The sequence below is a fragment of the Oncorhynchus gorbuscha genome, linkage group LG02, assembly GCF_021184085.1.
Source record: "Oncorhynchus gorbuscha isolate QuinsamMale2020 ecotype Even-year linkage group LG02, OgorEven_v1.0, whole genome shotgun sequence".
In the NCBI taxonomy this organism is placed as follows: Eukaryota; Metazoa; Chordata; class Actinopteri; order Salmoniformes; family Salmonidae; genus Oncorhynchus; species Oncorhynchus gorbuscha.
The window spans coordinates 4,497,181-4,517,866 of NC_060174.1; the positions used below are offsets into that span (position 1 = coordinate 4,497,181).

The following is a 20,686-nucleotide window of genomic DNA, read 5'->3' on the forward strand; positions in this document are numbered from 1 at the left end:
CTTGACTTATTCCACATAGTTTGAGCCTGAATTCAAGATGGATTAAATTAAATATTCTCTCCCACCTCTTCACGACACACAATTCTCCCTAACGACAAAGTGAAAACATGTTTTATAAGAGAACATGGAAATAGACCAGGGGTGTGAATATTTTCTGAAGGAAGTGATGAGTGGTTGACAGACCTGAGGCTGTGCGAGGCACCTCCCCCTGGGTAGAGATGTTGCTCTGTGGTTGGTTCATAGCTGCAGGGTTGTCCACATGGAAACCCATCTGGTAATCAACCTGCAGGAGAGGAGAGGACGATCAGTGTGTGTGTGTGTGTGTGTGTGTGTGTGTGTGTGTGTGTGTGTGTGTGTGTGTGTGTGTGTGTGTGTGTGTGTGTGTGTGTGTGTGTGTGTGTGTGTGTGTGTGTGTGTGTGTGTGTGTGTGTGTGTGTGTGTGTGTGTGGCCTATAGACTGGTGTCCCGCGCAACGGCAGGGCAGCGAGACAGCAGGGCAGCGAGACAGCAGGGCAGCGAGACAGCAGGGCAGCGAGACAGCACGGCAGCGAGACGGCGAGACGGCGAGACAGCAGGGCAGCGAGACAGCAGGTCAACGAGACAGCAGGGCAGCGAGACTGCAGGGCAGCGAGACAGCAGGGCAGCGAGACTGCAGGGCAGCGAGACAGCAGGGCTGCGAGACAGCGAGACAGCAGGGCAGCGAGACAGCAGGGCAGCGAGACAGCAGGGCTGGTTGGGTTGTGATTCGGAGGACGCGCGGCTCTCGTCTGTCGGGAGATGCAGCGATGAGACAAGACTAACTACCAATTGGATATGACGAAATTGGGGATTTTTTAAATTAAGTATATTTTAACTATCTGATGTGCTTAGATGCCTTGCTTATAAAAATATATATTTTAAATCCACTGATATGCTTCATTCATTTTTACTGCAGCTCTCTGCCCCCTTGCCCCCTAACCCATCTTTCTAACCTGCTGATTATATCTGGTACTATCCCCAAGGTTTGGCAGGCGGACCACGTCCTGCACCTACACGTAGGTCTAGACCTTTGTGACCTGAATCATTATCTGCCCATTTCTAAACCTTCTTGCTAAAATATTAGAATCTTTGAACTGTATTCTAAAAATGTACATCAGTCAGGTTTAAGCCCAGGTTGTAGCTCTGCTGCTTTCCACACTGTCGATCACTCACTGCTAATTCAGAGGCTTTCCATACTGTCGATCACTCACTGCTAATTCAGAGGCTTTCCATACTGTCGATCACTCACTGCTAATTCAGAGGCTTTCCATACCGTCGATCACTCACTGCTAATTCAGAGGCTTTCCATACTGTCGATCACTCACTGCTAATTCAGAGGCTTTCCATACCGTCGATCACTCACTGCTAATTCAGAGGCTTTCCATACTGTCGATCACTCACTGCTAATTCAGAGGCTTTCCATACCGTCGATCACTCACTGCTAATTCAGAGGCTTTCCACACCGTCGATCACTCACTGCTAATTCAGAGGCTTTCCATACCGTCGATCACTCACTGCTAATTCAGAGGCTTTCCATACCGTAGATCACTCACTGCTAATTCAGAGGCTTTCCATACCGTCAATCACTCACTGCTAATTCAGAGGCTTTCCATACCGTCGATCACTCACTGCTAATTCAGAGGCTTTCCATACCGTTGATCACTCACTGCTAATTCAGAGGCTTTCCATACTGTCGATCACTCACTGCTAATTCAGAGGCTTTCCATACCGTTGATCACTCACTGCTAATTCACAGTCTGCCTTTGATACTGTCGTGCATGATATCGCCCCCCACAGTTAGCTCTCTGAACTACAGTCTGCCTTTGATACTGTCGTGCATGATATCGCCCCCCACAGTTAGCTCTCTGAACTACAGTCTGCCTTTGATACTGTCGTGCATGATATCGCCCCCCACAGTTAGCTCTCTGAACTACAGTCTGCCTTTGATACTGTCGTGCATGATATCGCCCCCACAGTTAGCCCTCTGAACTACAGTCTGCCTTTGTATCACAGAAAAACGTTGACCGGAAATGGACGGTGCCCATATTGATCGTGTCTCTGCTTACAAATATATGGCTATATGAAAAGCGGTCTTTTAAAAAGCATATTGAAGAGTTAGTTTAGAAAGGAGAATAAAAATGGCCGTCTTCTATAGAAAACAGGTCCTGCATCTCGCTACATAGTAGAAAGCAACTGGTTGGTCCTCTGTGATGTCATCGCCACATTCTCTATCAGACAGCTGGTTGGTCCTCTGTGATGTCATCACCACATTCTCTATCAAACAGCCGGTTGGTCCTCTGTGATGTCATTGCCACATTCCCTATCAGACAGCTGGTTGGTCCTCTGTGATGTCATCGCCACATTCTCTATCAGACAGCTGGTTGGTCCTCTGTGATGTCATCAGACAGCTGGTTGGTCCTCTGTGATGTCATCACCACTCTATCAGACAGCTGGTTGGTCCTCTGTGATGTCATCACCCCATTCTCTATCAGACAGCTGGTTGGTCCTCTGTGATGTCATCACCACATTCTCTATCAGACAGCTGGTGGTTGGTCCTCTGTGATGTCATCACCCCATTCTCTATCAGACAGCTGGTTGGTCCTCTGTGATGTCATCGCCACAGATCAGACAGCTGGTTGGTCCTCTGTGATGTCTGTCAGACATGGTCATCACCACATTCTCTATCAGACAGTTGGTTGATGTCATCACCACATTCCTCTGGTGATGTCATTACCACATTCTCTATCAGACAGCTGGTTGGTCCTCTGTGTGTGTGTGTGTGTGTGTGTGTGTGTGTGTGTGTGTGTGTGTGTGTGTGTGTGTGTGTGTGTGTGTGTGTGTGTGTGTGTGTGTGTGTGTGTGTGTGTGTGTGTGTGTGTGTGTGTGTGTGTGTGTGTGTGTGTGTACCTTATCCTTGGAGCGCCAGGTGAAGTGCAGGCTGTTGGTCTCGCTGGGTACAGGCAGGATGAAGGAGAGAGCATAGTGGTTTACCACGTCATCCCTCACGTAGTACAGCTCTGCATCTAGACCTGCACACACACACACACACACCTGTTAAAAATCACATCCTTATTGGTCACATACACATGGTTAGCAGATGTTAATGCAGGTGTAGTGAAATGCATGTGCTTCTAGTTCCCAACAGTGCAGTAATATCTAACAAGTAATCTAACAGTTCCCCAACAACCACTTAATCTATATAAATATATATGTGTACATATAAATATATGGAAACTATAGAACAGGGTTGTCACAATAACATAGTTACCAACCAAAACATCCTCAGTGAAATGAGAGAAAGAAACACTATGTTATGTTCCTGAACCCAGCGTACATTCACAAAGAGCCCTGCCTGCAATATGCCTACAGTTGATGACTTATACAGAGACCGAACGACGAGCAGAGAATATAAGCTCAAAATTGGGGAATCTCCATAGAAAGTGCATTTTAGTCCATGACTCAAATTAGGCCTAATCTGTGTCCGGTAAACTGGCATTTAGGTCCAACACCACATCAAATATAGAATAACATTCCATTCTTGGTCTCCTTCCCATCGCTGGCTTGCAAAACTAACAGCTGTTAGAAGTTGGGGAGCTTTTTTAAGGCACAAATCAAAACACATCAAAAACACTCAAGTGAGGCAACCCTTGAAATATGACAGCAATTTCCTTTCCAGGAGAAATTTGGGTTAGTGAAGGCTTACGTGGGAAATTGAGGAATGCTTTCCATAAAATACACAGATCCTGAGGAATCTCTCTCTATTAAAGAAATATATATATATTGAAGGTATATATATATATATATATATATATATATATATATATATATATATATATATATATATATATATATATATATATATATATTATAATAATAAATGAATAGGGGTTAGCTTCTATAACTAATGAAGTATTACTCCTCAGTTTCATTGCAGGGGTTAGCAGTTTGGAGATGGGATGGAGTGCAGTCTACCACTAGTAGACTGAACACAGTCTTGTAGAGACAGTCTACCAGTAGACTATAGTTCTGACGGAAGCATGGACTCACCTTGACTATAATCGTGCTGCGTTAAACTCAGGAGGACATGTTGTCAGACATGGATCTCCTCTGTTACATCATCATTAGAACTCGTACAAAGTTCTAGAACAAAAAGTATCCCCAGACATCCATGTTGCCTGTCTGTGTACAGCTCTTCCCAAACACAGCCTGGGTTGTCACAGATACCACTGTTGGCACTAGCAACAAGGCACAAAGGATGGAGGGCAAAAAAAATAAATGATCAAGACTTTTTTTAAACATGTATTTCGAAAGCAAAACCATAAATGAAAGTTATGAAAGTTGCCAATCGCAATATAAAGTCAAGAGAAGAAAAAGCCTAGGAAGAGAGTGGACTAGAAACGATTCGGTTGACCGTTTTGTGTGTGGATTAATTGTCGGAGTAGAGGACCTTGTGCATTTCAGGTAAAATAACAACTCAATGTTTATATCCCAGGACAAATTAGCTAGCAAGTGCAAGCTAGCTAGTTAAATTGCCATAAAGGTTTAATGATTTTCGACCTGTCCCCAAATTAATGTAATTGGTTCAGAGTTTGTACTGATATTTTAACACGTTTGGTGTGGGGGGGAACAAAATAAATGTATGTACAATGGCGCACGCGCGCAGCCGGTTCAGTTTCCGTGTCACCGCCACTGACCTCACTGCTCTTTCAGTCACCCACATGAGTATAACCAATGAGGAGATGGCACATGGGTACCTGCTTCTATAAACCAATGAGGAGATGGCACATGGGTACCTGCTTCTATAAACCAATGAGGAGATGGGAGAGGCAGGAATTGCAGCATGATCTGCATCAGAAATAGAACTGACTTCTATTTTATCCCCTTGGCAACGCAGACGCTCGTTGGCGCGCAATAATTTAATAATAAAGATTTCTACATTTATTTTGCAACACTCGTGCACGTGACACAAGCAGTGTGTTCAGCCTGTAACACTACTAGGGCTGTCGCCAACGCCAAAAAATCTTGGACGACCAAAAGTAGTCTGTTCTTCCAAACAATCGATTGGACAAATGTTTTTCAAAAGATCAAGATAACCATCAGTTTAAAAGGAAAATGACTGAACCCTCCTCCTCCCGCTCCTACTGGCATCCTACCATTACTCACATGAAATGGCAGGTAATAGGCTTTAAGTGGAACGCCAATTTTATCTTACCATTTCTACTGATCTGCGTGTCAGTTATGGTTTTGAGACGCACATTTCTGTGGAACAGTTTCATTTAAATGTATAATAACAATATAATAATCTTCGTATCTCAAAAAACTCTTTTTGTGGAATGCAGTGATAGTTTTTTTTTTTGCCACATATAAATAATAATATAATAATAACGGGACCTAGTGTCATCCCCCAAAAATTGGACTCCAGTTTGCCAAAAAAAAAAGCACCTGGAAGCATTTGGATGATCATCAAGACTCTGGGAAGAATGTTTTCCGGACGTCATGGGTCAGGAATGCAGCAGCGTGAGCATTTGTGAATAAAAAAATAAATTTTTAAACAGAGTCAAGTATGATCACGAGTAAACGAGTAAATTAACTTCTGCAGTAGTGGATTTCTGCCGTTTTGTTTCATAGCTGGTAAATCTAAAAGTCAAAAGAACTATGAATCCTAGAACGTATCCCACCTCGCACTGCAACACTGCCTGGCTGGGCCGTGCGCACATGAAGAGCTGAGAGAAACATTCATTTTTTAGAAGCGCTGCACCACGGGCATAAAAAGTACTACTGAAGTGAAACTTTGTACTTGTGTTTCTTGAATATTTACATCGTTTGAATATTTACCCCCCCCCATCACCCAGTTTATCAGACCTGTTGTTATACTACATTCCCCCCAACACCCAGTTTATCAGACCTGTTGTTATACTACACCCCCCTCAACACCCAGTTTATCAGACCTGTTGTTATTCTACACCCCCCTCCCCCCAACACCCAGTTTATCAGACCTGTTGCTATACTACCCCCCCAACACCCAGTTTATCAGACCTGTTGTTATACTACACCCCCCCCAACACCCAGTTTATCAGACCTGTTGTTATACTACACCCCCCCCCAACACCCAGTTTATCAGACCTGTTGTTATACTACACCCCCCCCCCCCCCAAAACCCAGTTTATCAGACCTGTTGTTATACTACACCCCCCCAACACCCAGTTTATCAGACCTGTTGTTATACTACACCCCCCCCAACACCCAGTTTATCAGACCTGTTGTTATACTACACACCACCCCCAACACCCAGTTTATCAGACCTGTTGTTATACTACACCCCCCAACACCCAGTTTATCAGACCTGTTGTTATACTACACCCCCCCAACACCCAGTTTATCAGACCTGTTGTTATACTACAACACCCCCCAACACCCAGTTTATCAGACCTGCTGTTATACTACACCCCCCCCCCAACACCCAGTTTATCAGACCTGTTGTTATACTACACCCCCCCCCCAACACCCAGTTTATCAGACCTGTTGTTATACTACACCCCCCCCCCCCCCAACACCCAGTTTATCAGACCTGCTGTTATACTACACCCCCCCAACACCCAGTTTATCAGACCTGTTGTTATACTACAACCCCCCCCCCCCCCCCAACACCCAGTTTATCAGACCTGCTGTTATACTACACCCCCCCCAACACCCAGTTTATCAGACCTGTTGTTATACTACACCCCCCCCCCCAACACCCAGTTTATCAGACCTGTTGTTATACTACACTCCCCCCCCCCCAACACCCAGTTTATCAGACCTGCTGTTATACTACAACCCCCCCCCCCCCCCCAACACCCAGTTTATCAGACCTGTTGTTATACTACAACCCCCCCCCCCCAACACCCAGTTTATCAGACCTGTTGTTATACTACAACCCCCCCCCCCCCCCCCCAACACCCAGTTTATCAGACCTGCTGTTATACTACAACACCCCCCCCCCAACACCCAGTTTATCAGACCTGCTGTTATACTACAACCCCCCCCCCAACACCCAGTTTATCAGACCTGCTGTTATACTACAACCCCCCTCCGAACACCCAGTTTATCAGACCTGTTGTTATACTACAACCCCCCCCCCAACACCCAGTTTATCAGACCTGCTGTTATACTACAACCCCCCCCTCCGAACACCCAGTTTATCAGACCTGTTGTTATACTACAACCCCCCCCCCAACACCCAGTTTATCAGACCTGTTGTTATACTACAACCCCCCCCCCAACACCCAGTTTATCAGACCTGTTGTTATACTACACCCCCCCAACACCCAGTTTATCAGACCTGTTGTTATACTACACCCCCCCCAACACCCAGTTTATCAGACCTGTTGTTATACTACACCCCCCCAACACCCAGTTTATCAGACCTGTTGTTATACTACAACACCCCCCCCAACACCCAGTTTATCAGACCTGTTGTTATACTACACCCCCCCCCAACACCCAGTTTATCAGACCTGTTGTTATACTACAACCCCCCCCAACACCCAGTTTATCAGACCTGTTGTTATATAACAACCCCCCCCCCCCCCCCAACACCCAGTTTATCAGACCTGTTGTTATACTACAACCCCCCCCCCCCCCCAACACCCAGTTTATCAGACCTGTTGTTATACTACACCCCCCAACACCCAGTTTATCAGACTGTTATACACCCCCCAACACCCAGTTTATCAGACCTGTTGTTATACTCCCCAACACCCAGTTTATCAGACCTGTTGTTATACTACACCCCCCCCAACACCCAGTTTATCAGACCTGTTGTTATACTACACCCCCCCAACACCCAGTTTATCAGACCTGTTGTTATACTACACCCCCCACCCCCAACACCCAGTTTATCAGACCTGTTGTTATCAGACCCCCCCCCAACACCCAGTTTATCAGACCTGTTGTTATACTACCCCCCCATCACCCAGTTTATCAGACCTTGTTATACTACCCCCCCCCCAACACCCAGTTTATCAGACCTGTTGTTATACTACACCCCCCCCCCCCCCCCCAACACCCAGTTTATCAGACCTGTTGTTATACTCACCCCCCAACACCCAGTTTATCAGACCTGTTGTTATACTACACCCCCCCCCCCAACACCCAGTTTATCAGACCTGTTGTTATACTACACCCCCCCGCCCCCCCAACACCCAGTTTATCAGACCTGTTGTTATACTACAACCCCCCCTCCGAACACCCAGTTTATCAGACCTGTTGTTATACTACAACCCCCCTCCGAACACCCAGTTTATCAGACCTGTTGTTATACTACACCCCCCCCCCCCAACACCCAGTTTATCAGACCTGTTGTTATACTACACCCCCCAACACCCAGTTTATCAGACCTGTTGTTATACTACCCCCCCCAACACCCAGTTTATCAGACCTGCTGTTATACTACACCCCCCCCAACACCCAGTTTATCAGACCTGTTGTTATACTACACCCCCTCCGAACACCCAGTTTATCAGACCTGTTGTTATACTACCCCCCCCCAACACCCAGTTTATCAGACCTGTTGTTATACTACACCCCCCCCAACACCCAGTTTATCAGACCTGCTGTTATACTACACCCCCCCCCCAACACCCAGTTTATCAGACCTGCTGTTATACTACACCCCCCCCAACACCCAGTTTATCAGACCTGCTGTTATACTACACCGTTTATCAGACCCCAACACCCAGTTTATCAGACCTGTTGTTATACTACACCCCCTCCGAACACCCAGTTTATCAGACCTGTTGTTATACTACCCCCCCATCACCCAGTTTATCAGACCTGTTGTTATACTACATCACCCCCCCCCCCCAACACCCAGTTTATCAGACCTGTTGTTATACTACACCCCCCCCTCCGAACACCCAGTTTATCAGACCTGCTGTTATACTACAACCCCCCAACACCCAGTTTATCAGACCTGTTGTTATACTACACCCCCCCCAACACCCAGTTTATCAGACCTGTTGTTATACTACACCCCCCCAACACCCAGTTTATCAGACCTGCTGTTATACTACACCCCCTCCCCCAACACCCAGTTTATCAGACCTGCTGTTATACTACACCCCCCCAACACCCAGTTTATCAGACCTGCTGTTATACTACACCCCCCCAACACCCAGTTTATCAGACCTGTTGTTATACTACACCCCCTCCGAACACCCAGTTTATCAGACCTGTTGTTATACTACACCCCCTCCGAACACCCAGTTTATCAGACCTGTTGTTATACTACACTCCTCCCCCAACACCCAGTTTATCAGACCTGTTGTTATACTACCCCCAACACCCAGTTTATCAGACCTGTTGTTATACTACACTCCCCCCCCCCTCCGAACACCCAGTTTATCAGACCTGTTGTTATACTACACCCCCCTCCGAACACCCAGTTTATCAGACCTGTTGTTATACTACACCCCCCCAACACCCAGTTTATCAGACCTGTTGTTATACTACACCCCCCCAACACCCAGTTTATCAGACCTGTTGTTATACTACACCCCCCCTCCGAACACCCAGTTTATCAGACCTGTTGTTATACTACACCCCCCCATCACCCAGTTTATCAGACCTGTTGTTATACTACACCCCCCCAACACCCAGTTTATCAGACCTGTTGTTATACTACACCCCCCCAACACCCAGTTTATCAGACCTGCTGTTATACTACAACCCCCCTCCGAACACCCAGTTTATCAGACCTGTTGTTATACTACAACCCCCCCCAACACCCAGTTTATCAGACCTGTTGTTATACTACAACCCCCCCCAACACCCAGTTTATCAGACCTGTTGTTATACTACACCCCCCCAACACCCAGTTTATCAGACCTGTTGTTATACTACACCCCCCCCAACACCCAGTTTATCAGACCTGTTGTTATACTACACCCCCCCCAACACCCAGTTTATCAGACCTGTTGTTATACTACAACACCCCCCCCCAACACCCAGTTTATCAGACCTGTTGTTATACTACACCCCCCCCAACACCCATTTGGGGTTTCAGACCTGTTGTTATACTACAACCCCCCCCAACACCCAGTTTATCAGACCTGTTGTTATACTACAACCCCCCCCCCCCCCCCCCCAACACCCAGTTTATCAGACCTGTTGTTACTACTGGACTCCCCCCAACACCCAGTTTATCAGACCTGTTGTTATACTACACCCCCCCCCCAACACCCAGTTTATCAGACCTGTTGTTATACTACACCCCCCCAACACCCAGTTTATCAGACCTGTTGTTATACTACACCCCCCCCAACACCCAGTTTATCAGACCTGTTGTTATACTACACCCCCCGCCCCCAACACCCAGTTTATCAGACCTGTTGTTATACTACACCCCCGCCCCCAACACCCAGTTTATCAGACCTGTTGTTATACTACACCCCCCCCCCCAACACCCAGTTTATCAGACCTGTTGTTATACTATACACCACCCCCAACACCCAGTTTATCAGACCTGTTGTTATACTACACCCCCCCCGCCCCCAACACCCAGTTTATCAGACCTGTTGTTATACTACACCCCCCCAACACCCAGTTTATCAGACCTGTTGTTATACTACACCCCCCAACACCCAGTTTATCAGACCTGTTGTTATACTACACCCCCCCAACACCCAGTTTATCAGACCTGTTGTTATACTACAACCCCCCCCTCCGAACACCCAGTTTATCAGACCTGTTGTTATACTACAACCCCCCTCCGAACACCCAGTTTATCAGACCTGTTGTTATACTACACCCCCCCCAACACCCAGTTTATCAGACCTGTTGTTATACTACACCCCCCCAACACCCAGTTTATCAGACCTGTTGTTATACTACCCCCCCAACACCCAGTTTATCAGACCTGCTGTTATACTACACCCCCCCAACACCCAGTTTATCAGACCTGTTGTTATACTACACCCCTCCGAACACCCAGTTTATCAGACCTGTTGTTATACTACCCCCCAACACCCAGTTTATCAGACCTGTTGTTATACTACACCCCCCCAACACCCAGTTTATCAGACCTGTTGTTATACTACACCCCCCAACACCCAGTTTATCAGACCTGCTGTTATACTACACCCCCTCCCCCCAACACCCAGTTTATCAGACCTGCTGTTATACTACACCCCCCCCCCAACACCCAGTTTATCAGACCTGCTGTTATACTACACCCCCCCCAACACCCAGTTTATCAGACCTGTTGTTATACTACACCCCCCTCCGAACACCCAGTTTATCAGACCTGTTGTTATACTACCCCCCCCAACACCCAGTTTATCAGACCTGTTGTTATACTACACCCCCCTCCGAACACCCAGTTTATCAGACCTGTTGTTATACTACACCCCCTCCGAACACCCAGTTTATCAGACCTGTTGTTATACTACACCCCCCCCCAACACCCAGTTTATCAGACCTGTTGTTATACTACAACCCCCCAACACCCAGTTTATCAGACCTGTTGTTATACTACACCCCCCCCCAACACCCAGTTTATCAGACCTGTTGTTATACTACACCCCCTCCGAACACCCAGTTTATCAGACCTGTTGTTATACTACACCCCCCCATCACCCAGTTTATCAGACCTGTTGTTATACTACCCCCCCCCAACACCCAGTTTATCAGACCTGTTGTTATACTACACCCCCCCCTCCGAACACCCAGTTTATCAGACCTGCTGTTATACTACAACCCCCCAACACCCAGTTTATCAGACCTGTTGTTATACTACACCCCCCCAACACCCAGTTTATCAGACCTGTTGTTATACTACACCCCCCCAACACCCAGTTTATCAGACCTGTTGTTATACTACACCCCCCCAACACCCAGTTTATCAGACCTGTTGTTATACTACACCCCCTCCCCCAACACCCAGTTTATCAGACCTGTTGTTATACTACACACCCCCCCAACACCCAGTTTATCAGACCTGCTGTTATACTACACCCCCCCCCCAACACCCAGTTTATCAGACCTGTTGTTATACTACACCCCCTCCAACACCCAGTTTATCAGACCTGTTGTTATACTACACCCCCTCCGAACACCCAGTTTATCAGACCTGTTGTTATACTACACCCCCCCAACACCCAGTTTATCAGACCTGTTGTTATACTACACCCCCCCCCAACACCCAGTTTATCAGACCTGTTGTTATACTACACCCCCTCCGAACACCCAGTTTATCAGACCTGTTGTTATACTACACCCCCCCAACACCCAGTTTATCAGACCTGTTGTTATACTACACCCCCCCCCCCAACACCCAGTTTATCAGACCTGTTGTTATACTACACCCCCCCCTCCGAACACCCAGTTTATCAGACCTGTTGTTATACTACACCCCCCCCCCATCACCCAGTTTATCAGACCTGTTGTTATACTACCCCCCCCCCCAACACCCAGTTTATCAGACCTGTTGTTATACTACACCCCCCCCTCCGAACACCCAGTTTATCAGACCTGTTGTTATACTACAACACCCCCCCAACACCCAGTTTATCAGACCTGTTGTTATACTACACCCCCCTCCGAACACCCAGTTTATACTTATAAATTCAATAAAACTCCTACAATGTGATTTTCTGGATTTTTTTCTCTCATTTTGAAGTGTAGCTATGATGACAATTACAGGCCTCTCATCTTTTTAAGTGGGAGAACTTGCACAATTGGTGGCTGACTATATACTTTTTTGCCCTACTGTATGTGAAGAAGCTTGCCTGTCCATCATGTTAGTGTGACTCAGGGGGGGGGGGATGATTTAGTCTCCAGACTAGTAGTAACAACAACCAGTTGGTTTCTACAAGACATGTGGTCGAGGAGGCAGACTGAACTATGTGGCTTCTTTCCAAAACCACAAACCAATGCTTCCCGTTTCCCCGCATAGTAACAGACCTTTGTGTATAGGGGAGGAAAAGCCTTCTGAGGAGGGGGGTGGGGGGGGGGTGGGGGGGGGGGGGGTAGCCTTCTGAGGAGGGGGAGTAGAGGGGAGGGGAGAGGAGGGTAGCCTTCTGAGGAGGGGAGGATGAGGGGTGGAAAAGCCTTCTGAGGAGGGGGAGGGGGGGGGGAGGGGAAGAAGCCTTCTGAGGGGGGGGGGGTAGAGGGGAGGGGGAGGGGGAAGTCTTCTGAGGAGGGGGAGAGGGGGGCCTTCTGAGGAGGGGGAGAGGGGGGCCTTCTGAGGAGGGGGGGGTGGGGGGCGAGGGGAAGCCTTCTGAGGAGGGGGGGAGGGGTAGAGGGGGGCCTTCTGAGGAGGGGGAGGAAGAGAGGGGGAGAGAGATGGGGATGAAGATGGGAGGGGGGAGAGGGGGATGAAGATGGGAGGGGGATGAAGATGGGAGGGGGAGGGGGGAGGGGGGGGAGGAAGATGGGAGGGGGGGTGTCTTTACGATGCTTAAGTTCACAACCCTTTCATGGTTCAACTGCTCTCACTGTTCAGACCAGGAGGCAGAGTCTACATCCCAAATGGCACCCTATTCCCTATATAGTGCACTACTGTTGACCAGAGCCCTATTCCCTATATAGTGCACTACTATAGACCAGAACCCTATTCCCTATATAGTGCACTACTTTATACCAGAGCCCCTATTCCCTATATAGTGCACTACTATAGACCAGAACCCTATTCCCTATATAGTGCACTACTTTAGACCAGAACCCTATTCCCTATATAGTGCACTACTTTAGACCAGAGCCCTATTCCCTATATAGTGCACTACTTTAGACCAGAGCCCTATTCCCTATATAGTGCACTACTTTAGACCAGAGCCCTATTCCCTATATAGTGCACTACTTTAGACCAGAGCCCTATTCCCTATATAGTGCACTACTTTAGACCAGAGCCCTATTCCCTATATAGTACACTACTATAGACCAGAGCCCTATTCCCTATATAGTGCACTACTTTAGACCAGAACCCTATTCCCTATATAGTGCATTACTTTAGACCAGAGCCCTATTCCCTATATAGTGCACTACTTTAGACCAGAGCCCTATTCCCAATATAGTGCACTACTATAGACCAGAGCCCTATTCCCTATAGAGTGCACTACTTTAGACCAGAACCCTATTCCCTACATAGTGCATTACTTTAGACCAGAACCCTATTCCCTATATAGTGCACTACTTTAGACCAGAGCCCTATTCCCTATATAGTGCACTACTTTAGACCAGAAACCTATTCCCTATATAGTGCACCACTTTAGACCAGAACCCTATTCCCTATATAGTGCACTACATTTGACCAGAGCCCTATTCCCTATATATAGTGCACTACTTTAGACCAGAACCCTATTCCCTATATAGTGCACTACATTTGCCCTGAGCCACATCAGGAAAATAGCAGTGATGGGGAAAAGATATCAGGGCTGTTGCAGGTTGAAGGGTAAAGGGGCTGTAGCAGGTTGAAGGGTAAAGGGGCTGTAGCAGGTTGAAGGGTAATGGGGCTGTTGCAGGTTGAAGGGTAAAGGGGCTGTAGCAGGTTGAAGGGTAATGGGGCTGTTGCAGATTGAAGGGTAAAGGGGCTGTTGCAGATTGAAGGGTAAAGGGGCTGTTGCAGATTGAAGGGTAAAGGGGCTGTTGCAGATTGAAGGGTAAAGGGGCTGTTGCAGGTTGAAGGGTAATGGGGCTGTTGCAGGTTGAAGGGTAATGGGGCTGTTGCAGGTTGAAGGGTAATGGGGCTGTTGCAGGTTGAAGGGTAATGGGGCTGTTGCAGGTTGAAGGGTAATGGGGCTGTTGCAGGTTGAAGGGTAATGGGGCTGTTGCAGGTTGAAGGGTAAAGGGGCTGTAGCAGGTTGAAGGGTAATGGGGCTGTAGCAGGTTGAAGGGTAATGGGGCTGTAGCAGGTTGAAGGGTAATGGGGCTGTAGCAGGTTGAAGGGTAAAGGGGCTGTAGCAGGTTGAAGGGTAATGGGGCTGTAGCAGGTTGAAGGGTATTGGGGCTGTAGCAGGTTGAAGGGTATAGGGGCTGTAGCAGGTTGAAGGGTAATGGGGCTGTAGCAGGTTGAAGGGTAAAGGGGCTGTAGCAGGTTGAAGGGTACAGGGGCTGTAGCAGGTTGAAGGGTACAGGGGCTGTAGCAGGTTGGAGGGTAAAGGGGCTGTAGCAGGTTGAAGGGTACAGGGGCTGTAGCAGGTTGAAGGGTACAGGGGCTGTAGCAGGTTGGAGCTGTTGGAGACAAACATGACTGAAGAATTATTCCATTACCAGGGACTTGTATTCCCTATGGAACCCTATTCCCTATATAGTACACTACTTTAGACCAGAGCCCTATAGAACCCTATTCCCTATATAGTACACTACTTTAGACCAGAGCCCTATAGAACCCTATTCCCTATATAGTACACTACTTTAGACCAGAGCCCTATAGAACCCTATTCCCTATATAGTACACTACGTTAGACCAGAGCCCTATAGAACCCTATTCCCTATATATAGTACACTACTTTAGACCAGAGCCCTATGGCACACTATTCCCTAAGGTTGGGAATTTCAAGGGACTTCACAATACAATATAATTGCGATACTTAAGTGGCCATCTGATGTGTTTTGAGATTCAGGATTGTGATTTTATTGAGATTTGATGTTCATCATATGTCTACTACCCCCTTATCTATCCCTACCCCCAGCCCCCCTATACAGCCCCACCACCAGCCCCCCTATCCCTATCCACAGCCCCCTATCCCTAACCCCAGCCCCACCACCAGCCCCCTATCCCTATCCACAGCCCCCTATACCTACCTCCAGCCCCACCACCAGCCCCCTATCCCTACCCCAGCCCCACCACCAGCCCCCTAACCCTATCCACAGCCCCCTATCCCTTTCCCCAGCCCCACCACCAGCCCTCATATCCCTATCCACAGCCCCCTACACCTACCTCCAGCACCCCTATACCTATCCCCAGCCCCCTACACCTACCTCCAGCCCCCGATCCCAAACTCCCAGCCCCCTATACCTACCTCCAGCCCCCTACCCCTACCTCCAGCCCCCTATACCTACCTCCAGCCCCCTACCCCTACCCCCAGCCCTATTTCCAGCCCCCATCCCTATCCACACCCCCCACACCTACCTCCAGCCCCCTACCCCTACTTCCAGCCCCCTATACCTACCCCCAGCCCCCTATACCTCTCCCCAGCCCCCTATACCTACTTCCAGCCCCCTATACCTACCTCCAGCCTCCCTACCCCCAGCCCCCTATACCTACCCCCAGCCCCCTATACCTAACCCCAGCCCCCTATACCTCTCTCCAGCCCCCTATTCCTACCCCCAGCCCCACCACCCCTACCCCCAGCCCTACCTCCAGCCCCCCCATCCCTATCCACACCCCCTACACCTACCTCCAGCCCCCTATCCCTCTTCCCAGCCCCCTATCCCTATCCACACCCCCTACACCTACTTCCAGCCCCCTATCCCTACCTCCAGCCCCCTATCCCTACCTCCAGCCCCCCTATCCCTACCTCCAGCCCCCTATCCCTACCTCCAGCCCCCTATACCTACCCCCAGCTACCTACCCCCAGCCCCCTATACCTCTCCCCAGCCCCCTATACTTACCCCCAGCCCCCTATACTTACCCCCCCAGCCCCCTATACCTACCTCCAGCCCTCCTATACCTACCTCCAGCCCCCTATACCTACCTCCAGCCCCCTATACCTACCTCCAGCCCCCTATACCTACCTCCAGCCCCCTATACCTACCTCCAGCCCCCTATACCTACCTCCAGCCCCCTATACCTACCTCCAGCCCCCTATACCTACCTCCAGCCCCCTATACCTACCTCCAGCCCCCTATACCTACCTCCAGCCCCCTATACCTACCTCCAGCCCCCTATACCTACCTCCAGCCCCCCTATACCTACCTCCAGCCCACCTAATTATCTGATCTAAATAGTTGTACCTGCTTTTCTCGGGGTTCAAGATCTGAACATGGCCTTTTGTTTTCGTAAAAAGAAAATGGACCAGAACCATGCATAATGCACAGTCACTCATTAACAGTCTCTCAGGCACAAGCCCACGTGCTTAGTGATTAGCCAGCTAATCTTTGTATTTCAAGTTTAGCCAAATTGTCTCTATTTGCTCAGCTAACAAGGTAGAACAGTTGAATGGTTATGAACACACCCGGTCTAATCTCCAACTGTTTCAACAGCATGCTAAAGCCTGTCCACTTTGTTCACATGTTCAAATCAAGAAGCATAGCTCATTTGTCAGAATGAGAATAAGTTGCCAATTTCTTATATAAATTGTGTTTTATGCTTATTGCACATTACTAAAACCAGACTAGACAGCTGGTATAACGGTCTTTGGCTAAAATTGCTATTAGCGGTTCGTGGTACAGCAATTTCACACACGAAAAACTGAGCACTTTATTTTCCAAAATAAAAGTTCATTTGATACTCCCGTTTTAGTCATGTTTGTCACTCAAAAAGTATATCATTAGAAAGGTAATCACTGCTTAAAGGTGCTTCAACAAAGTACTGAGTAAAGGGACGGAATACTTATGGAAATTAGATATTTCAGTGTTATTTAAAAAAAATATATATATATATTTTTACAAACATTACTAAAAACCTGTTTTTGCTTTGTCATTATGGGGTTGTGTGTAGATTGATGAGCAGTGGGGGGGTGGGGGGGGCAAATGAATCAATTTTTAGAGAAAGGTTGTAACGTAACAACAAGTAGGTAAAGTTAAAGGGGTCCGAATGCTTTCAGAATGTATTGTATATAAAACACAGTCTGTCTCACCGTCTGTTCCAATGATCTCTATCCAAGCACAGTAGCTATTCATCACGTGGTAGTGAGCAGATGGGACATAGTCAAATGCACATAGCCCATCTATAATTTAGCCCAAACAACTACCTCTTCCCCTACTGTATTTATTTATTTTGCTCCTTTGCACCCCATTATTTGTTTGTCTACTTTGCACATTCTTCCACTGCAAAACTACCATTCCAGTGTTTCACTTGCTATATTGTATTTACTTTGCCACCATGGCCTATTTATTGCCTTACCTCCCTTATCTCACCTCATTTGCTCACATCGTATATAGACTTATTTTTCTATTGTATTATTGACTGTATGTTTGTTTTACTCCATGTGTAACTCTGTGTTGTTGTTTGTGTCGAACTGCTTTGCTTTATCTTGGCCAGGTCGCAATTGTAAATGAGAACGTGTTCTCAACTTGACTACCTGATAAAATAAAGGTGAAAAATACATTTTTATTAAAAATGTTTTTTTTAAATCAAGCCTCACATAGAACCTGATGAACTCGTCCACAGAACTGTGTTTTGGACCAAACGGACTTTATGTCGAAAATTAACCTGCACTTTCCGTTTGGACTGGAATTCATGTCTGACTAATATCGATATGACACGCGCCGTTTTCAAACAGAGATGTTTTTCAGATGGAGTCGACCTTTAAAAAACACACCAGACTGTATGGATATTAAAAACAGCCACTGGGGGGGGGCAGTAATTTGAGAAAGACAACAGTATCATGACCTTGGCATTCATCCCCGGGATATGAGCTGCCTACACAGCCAGCCACTACACTATAAACAGGGTATGAGCTGCCTACACAGCCAGCCACTACACTATAAACAGGGTATGAGCAGCGTACACAGCCCGCCACTACACTATAAACAGGGTATGAGCAGCGTACACAGCCCGCCACTACACTATAAACAGGGTATGAGCAGCGTACACAGCCAGCCACTACACTATAAACAGGGTATGAGCTGCCTACACAGCCCGCCACTACACTATAAACAGAATATGAGCAGCGTAAGCAGCCAGCCACTACACTATAAACAGGATATGAGCTGCCTACACAGCCAGCCACTACACTATAAACAGGGTATGAGCAGCGTACACAGCCAGCCACTACACTATAAACAGGGTATGAGCAGCGTACACAGCCCGCCACTACACTATAAACAGGGTATGAGCAGCGTACACAGCCAGCCACTACACTATAAACAGGGTATGAGCTGCCTACACAGCCAGCCACTACACTATAAACAGGATATGAGCTGCCTACACAGCCAGCCACTACACTATAAACAGGGTATGAGCTGCCTACACAGCCAGCCACTACACTATAAACAGGGTATGAGCAGCGTACACAGCCCGCCACTACACTATAAACAGGGTATGAGCAGCGTACACAGCCCGCCACTACACTATAAACAGGGTATGAGCAGCGTACACAGCCCGCCACTACACTATAAACAGGGTATGAGCAGCGTACACAGCCCGCCACTACACTATAAACAGAATATGAGCAGCGTACACAGCCCGCCACTACACTATAAACAGGGTATGAGCAGCGTACACAGCCAGACACTACACTATAAACAGGATATGAGCAGCGTACACAGCCAGCCACTACACTATAAACAGAATATGAGCAGCGTACACAGCCCGCCACTACACTATAAACAGGATATGAGCAGCGTACACAGCCAGCCACTACACTATAAACAGGATATGAGATGCCTACACAGCCAGCCACTACACTATAAACAGGGCCAAGGAACATCCCTGAGGACAGAGAGAGGTTAGAGTCAGTCTGGCTGGGCAGAGTGGAGCTAGGGGTCTGGCTGGGCAGAGTGGAGCTAGGGGTCTGGCTGGGCAGAGTGGAGCTAGGGGTCTGGCTGGGCAGAGTGGAGCTAGGGGTCTGGCTGGGCAGAGTGGAGCTAGGGGTCTGGCTGGGCAGAGTGGAGCTAGGGGTCTGGCTGGGCAGAGTGGAGTTAGGGGTCTGGTTTTGCAGAGTGGAGCTAGGGGTCTGGCTGGGCAGAGTGGAGTTAGGGGTCTGGTTTTGCAGAGTGGAGCTAGGGGTCTGGCTGGGCAGAGTGGAGTTAGGGGTCTGGTTTTGCAGAGTGGAGCTAGGGGTCTGGCTGGGCAGAGTGGAGCTAGGGGTGTTATGGCAGAGGTGGTAGGATGGCCCAGCCAGGTAGGAGGATCCAGCCCGGCCCAGCCAGGTAGGAGGATCCAGCCAGGTAGGAGGATCCAGCCAGGTAGGATGATCCAGCCAGGCCCAGCCAGGTAGGAGGATCCAGCCAGGTAGGAGGATCCAGCCAGGCCCAGCCAGGTAGGAGGATCCAGCCAGGCCCAGCCAGGTAGGAGGATCCAGCCAGGAAGGAGGATCCAGCCAGGTAGGAGGATCCAGCCAGGTAGGAGGATCCAGCCAGGTAGGAGGATCCAGCCAGGAAGGAGGATCCAGCCAGGCCCAGTCAGGTAGGAGGATCCAGCCAGGCCCAGCCAGGTAGGAGGATCCAGCCAGGTAGGAGGATCCAGCCTGGAAGGAGGAGGCTGGCGAGAACAAAGACCTTCCTGTATAACAGAGGAGCCTTCTGTATAGCTCTTTACCTCCCAGAGAGACCAGGAGGTTGAAACTGACCGTCCCCCCCCCCCGTCCCCCCGACCAGGAGGTTAACACTGACCACCCCCCTCCCTGACCAGGAGATTAACACTGACCCCCCCCCCCCGACCAGGAGGTTAACACTGACCGTCTCTCCCCTCCCTGGCCAGGAGGTTAACACTGACCGTCCCGTCCCCCCGACCAGGAGTCCTTCAACAGGGCTACCCCTACCCCTACCCCTGCCCCTGCCCCTGCCCCTGCCCCTGCCCCTACTC

The 20,686-nt window shown here is 48.5% G+C and overlaps 1 pseudogene; it reads right to left on the bottom strand.

The window, feature by feature from the left end:
* Nucleotides 1-20,686, bottom strand: part of LOC123996400 — a 165,312-nt pseudogene that overhangs the window by 105,277 nt on the left and 39,349 nt on the right.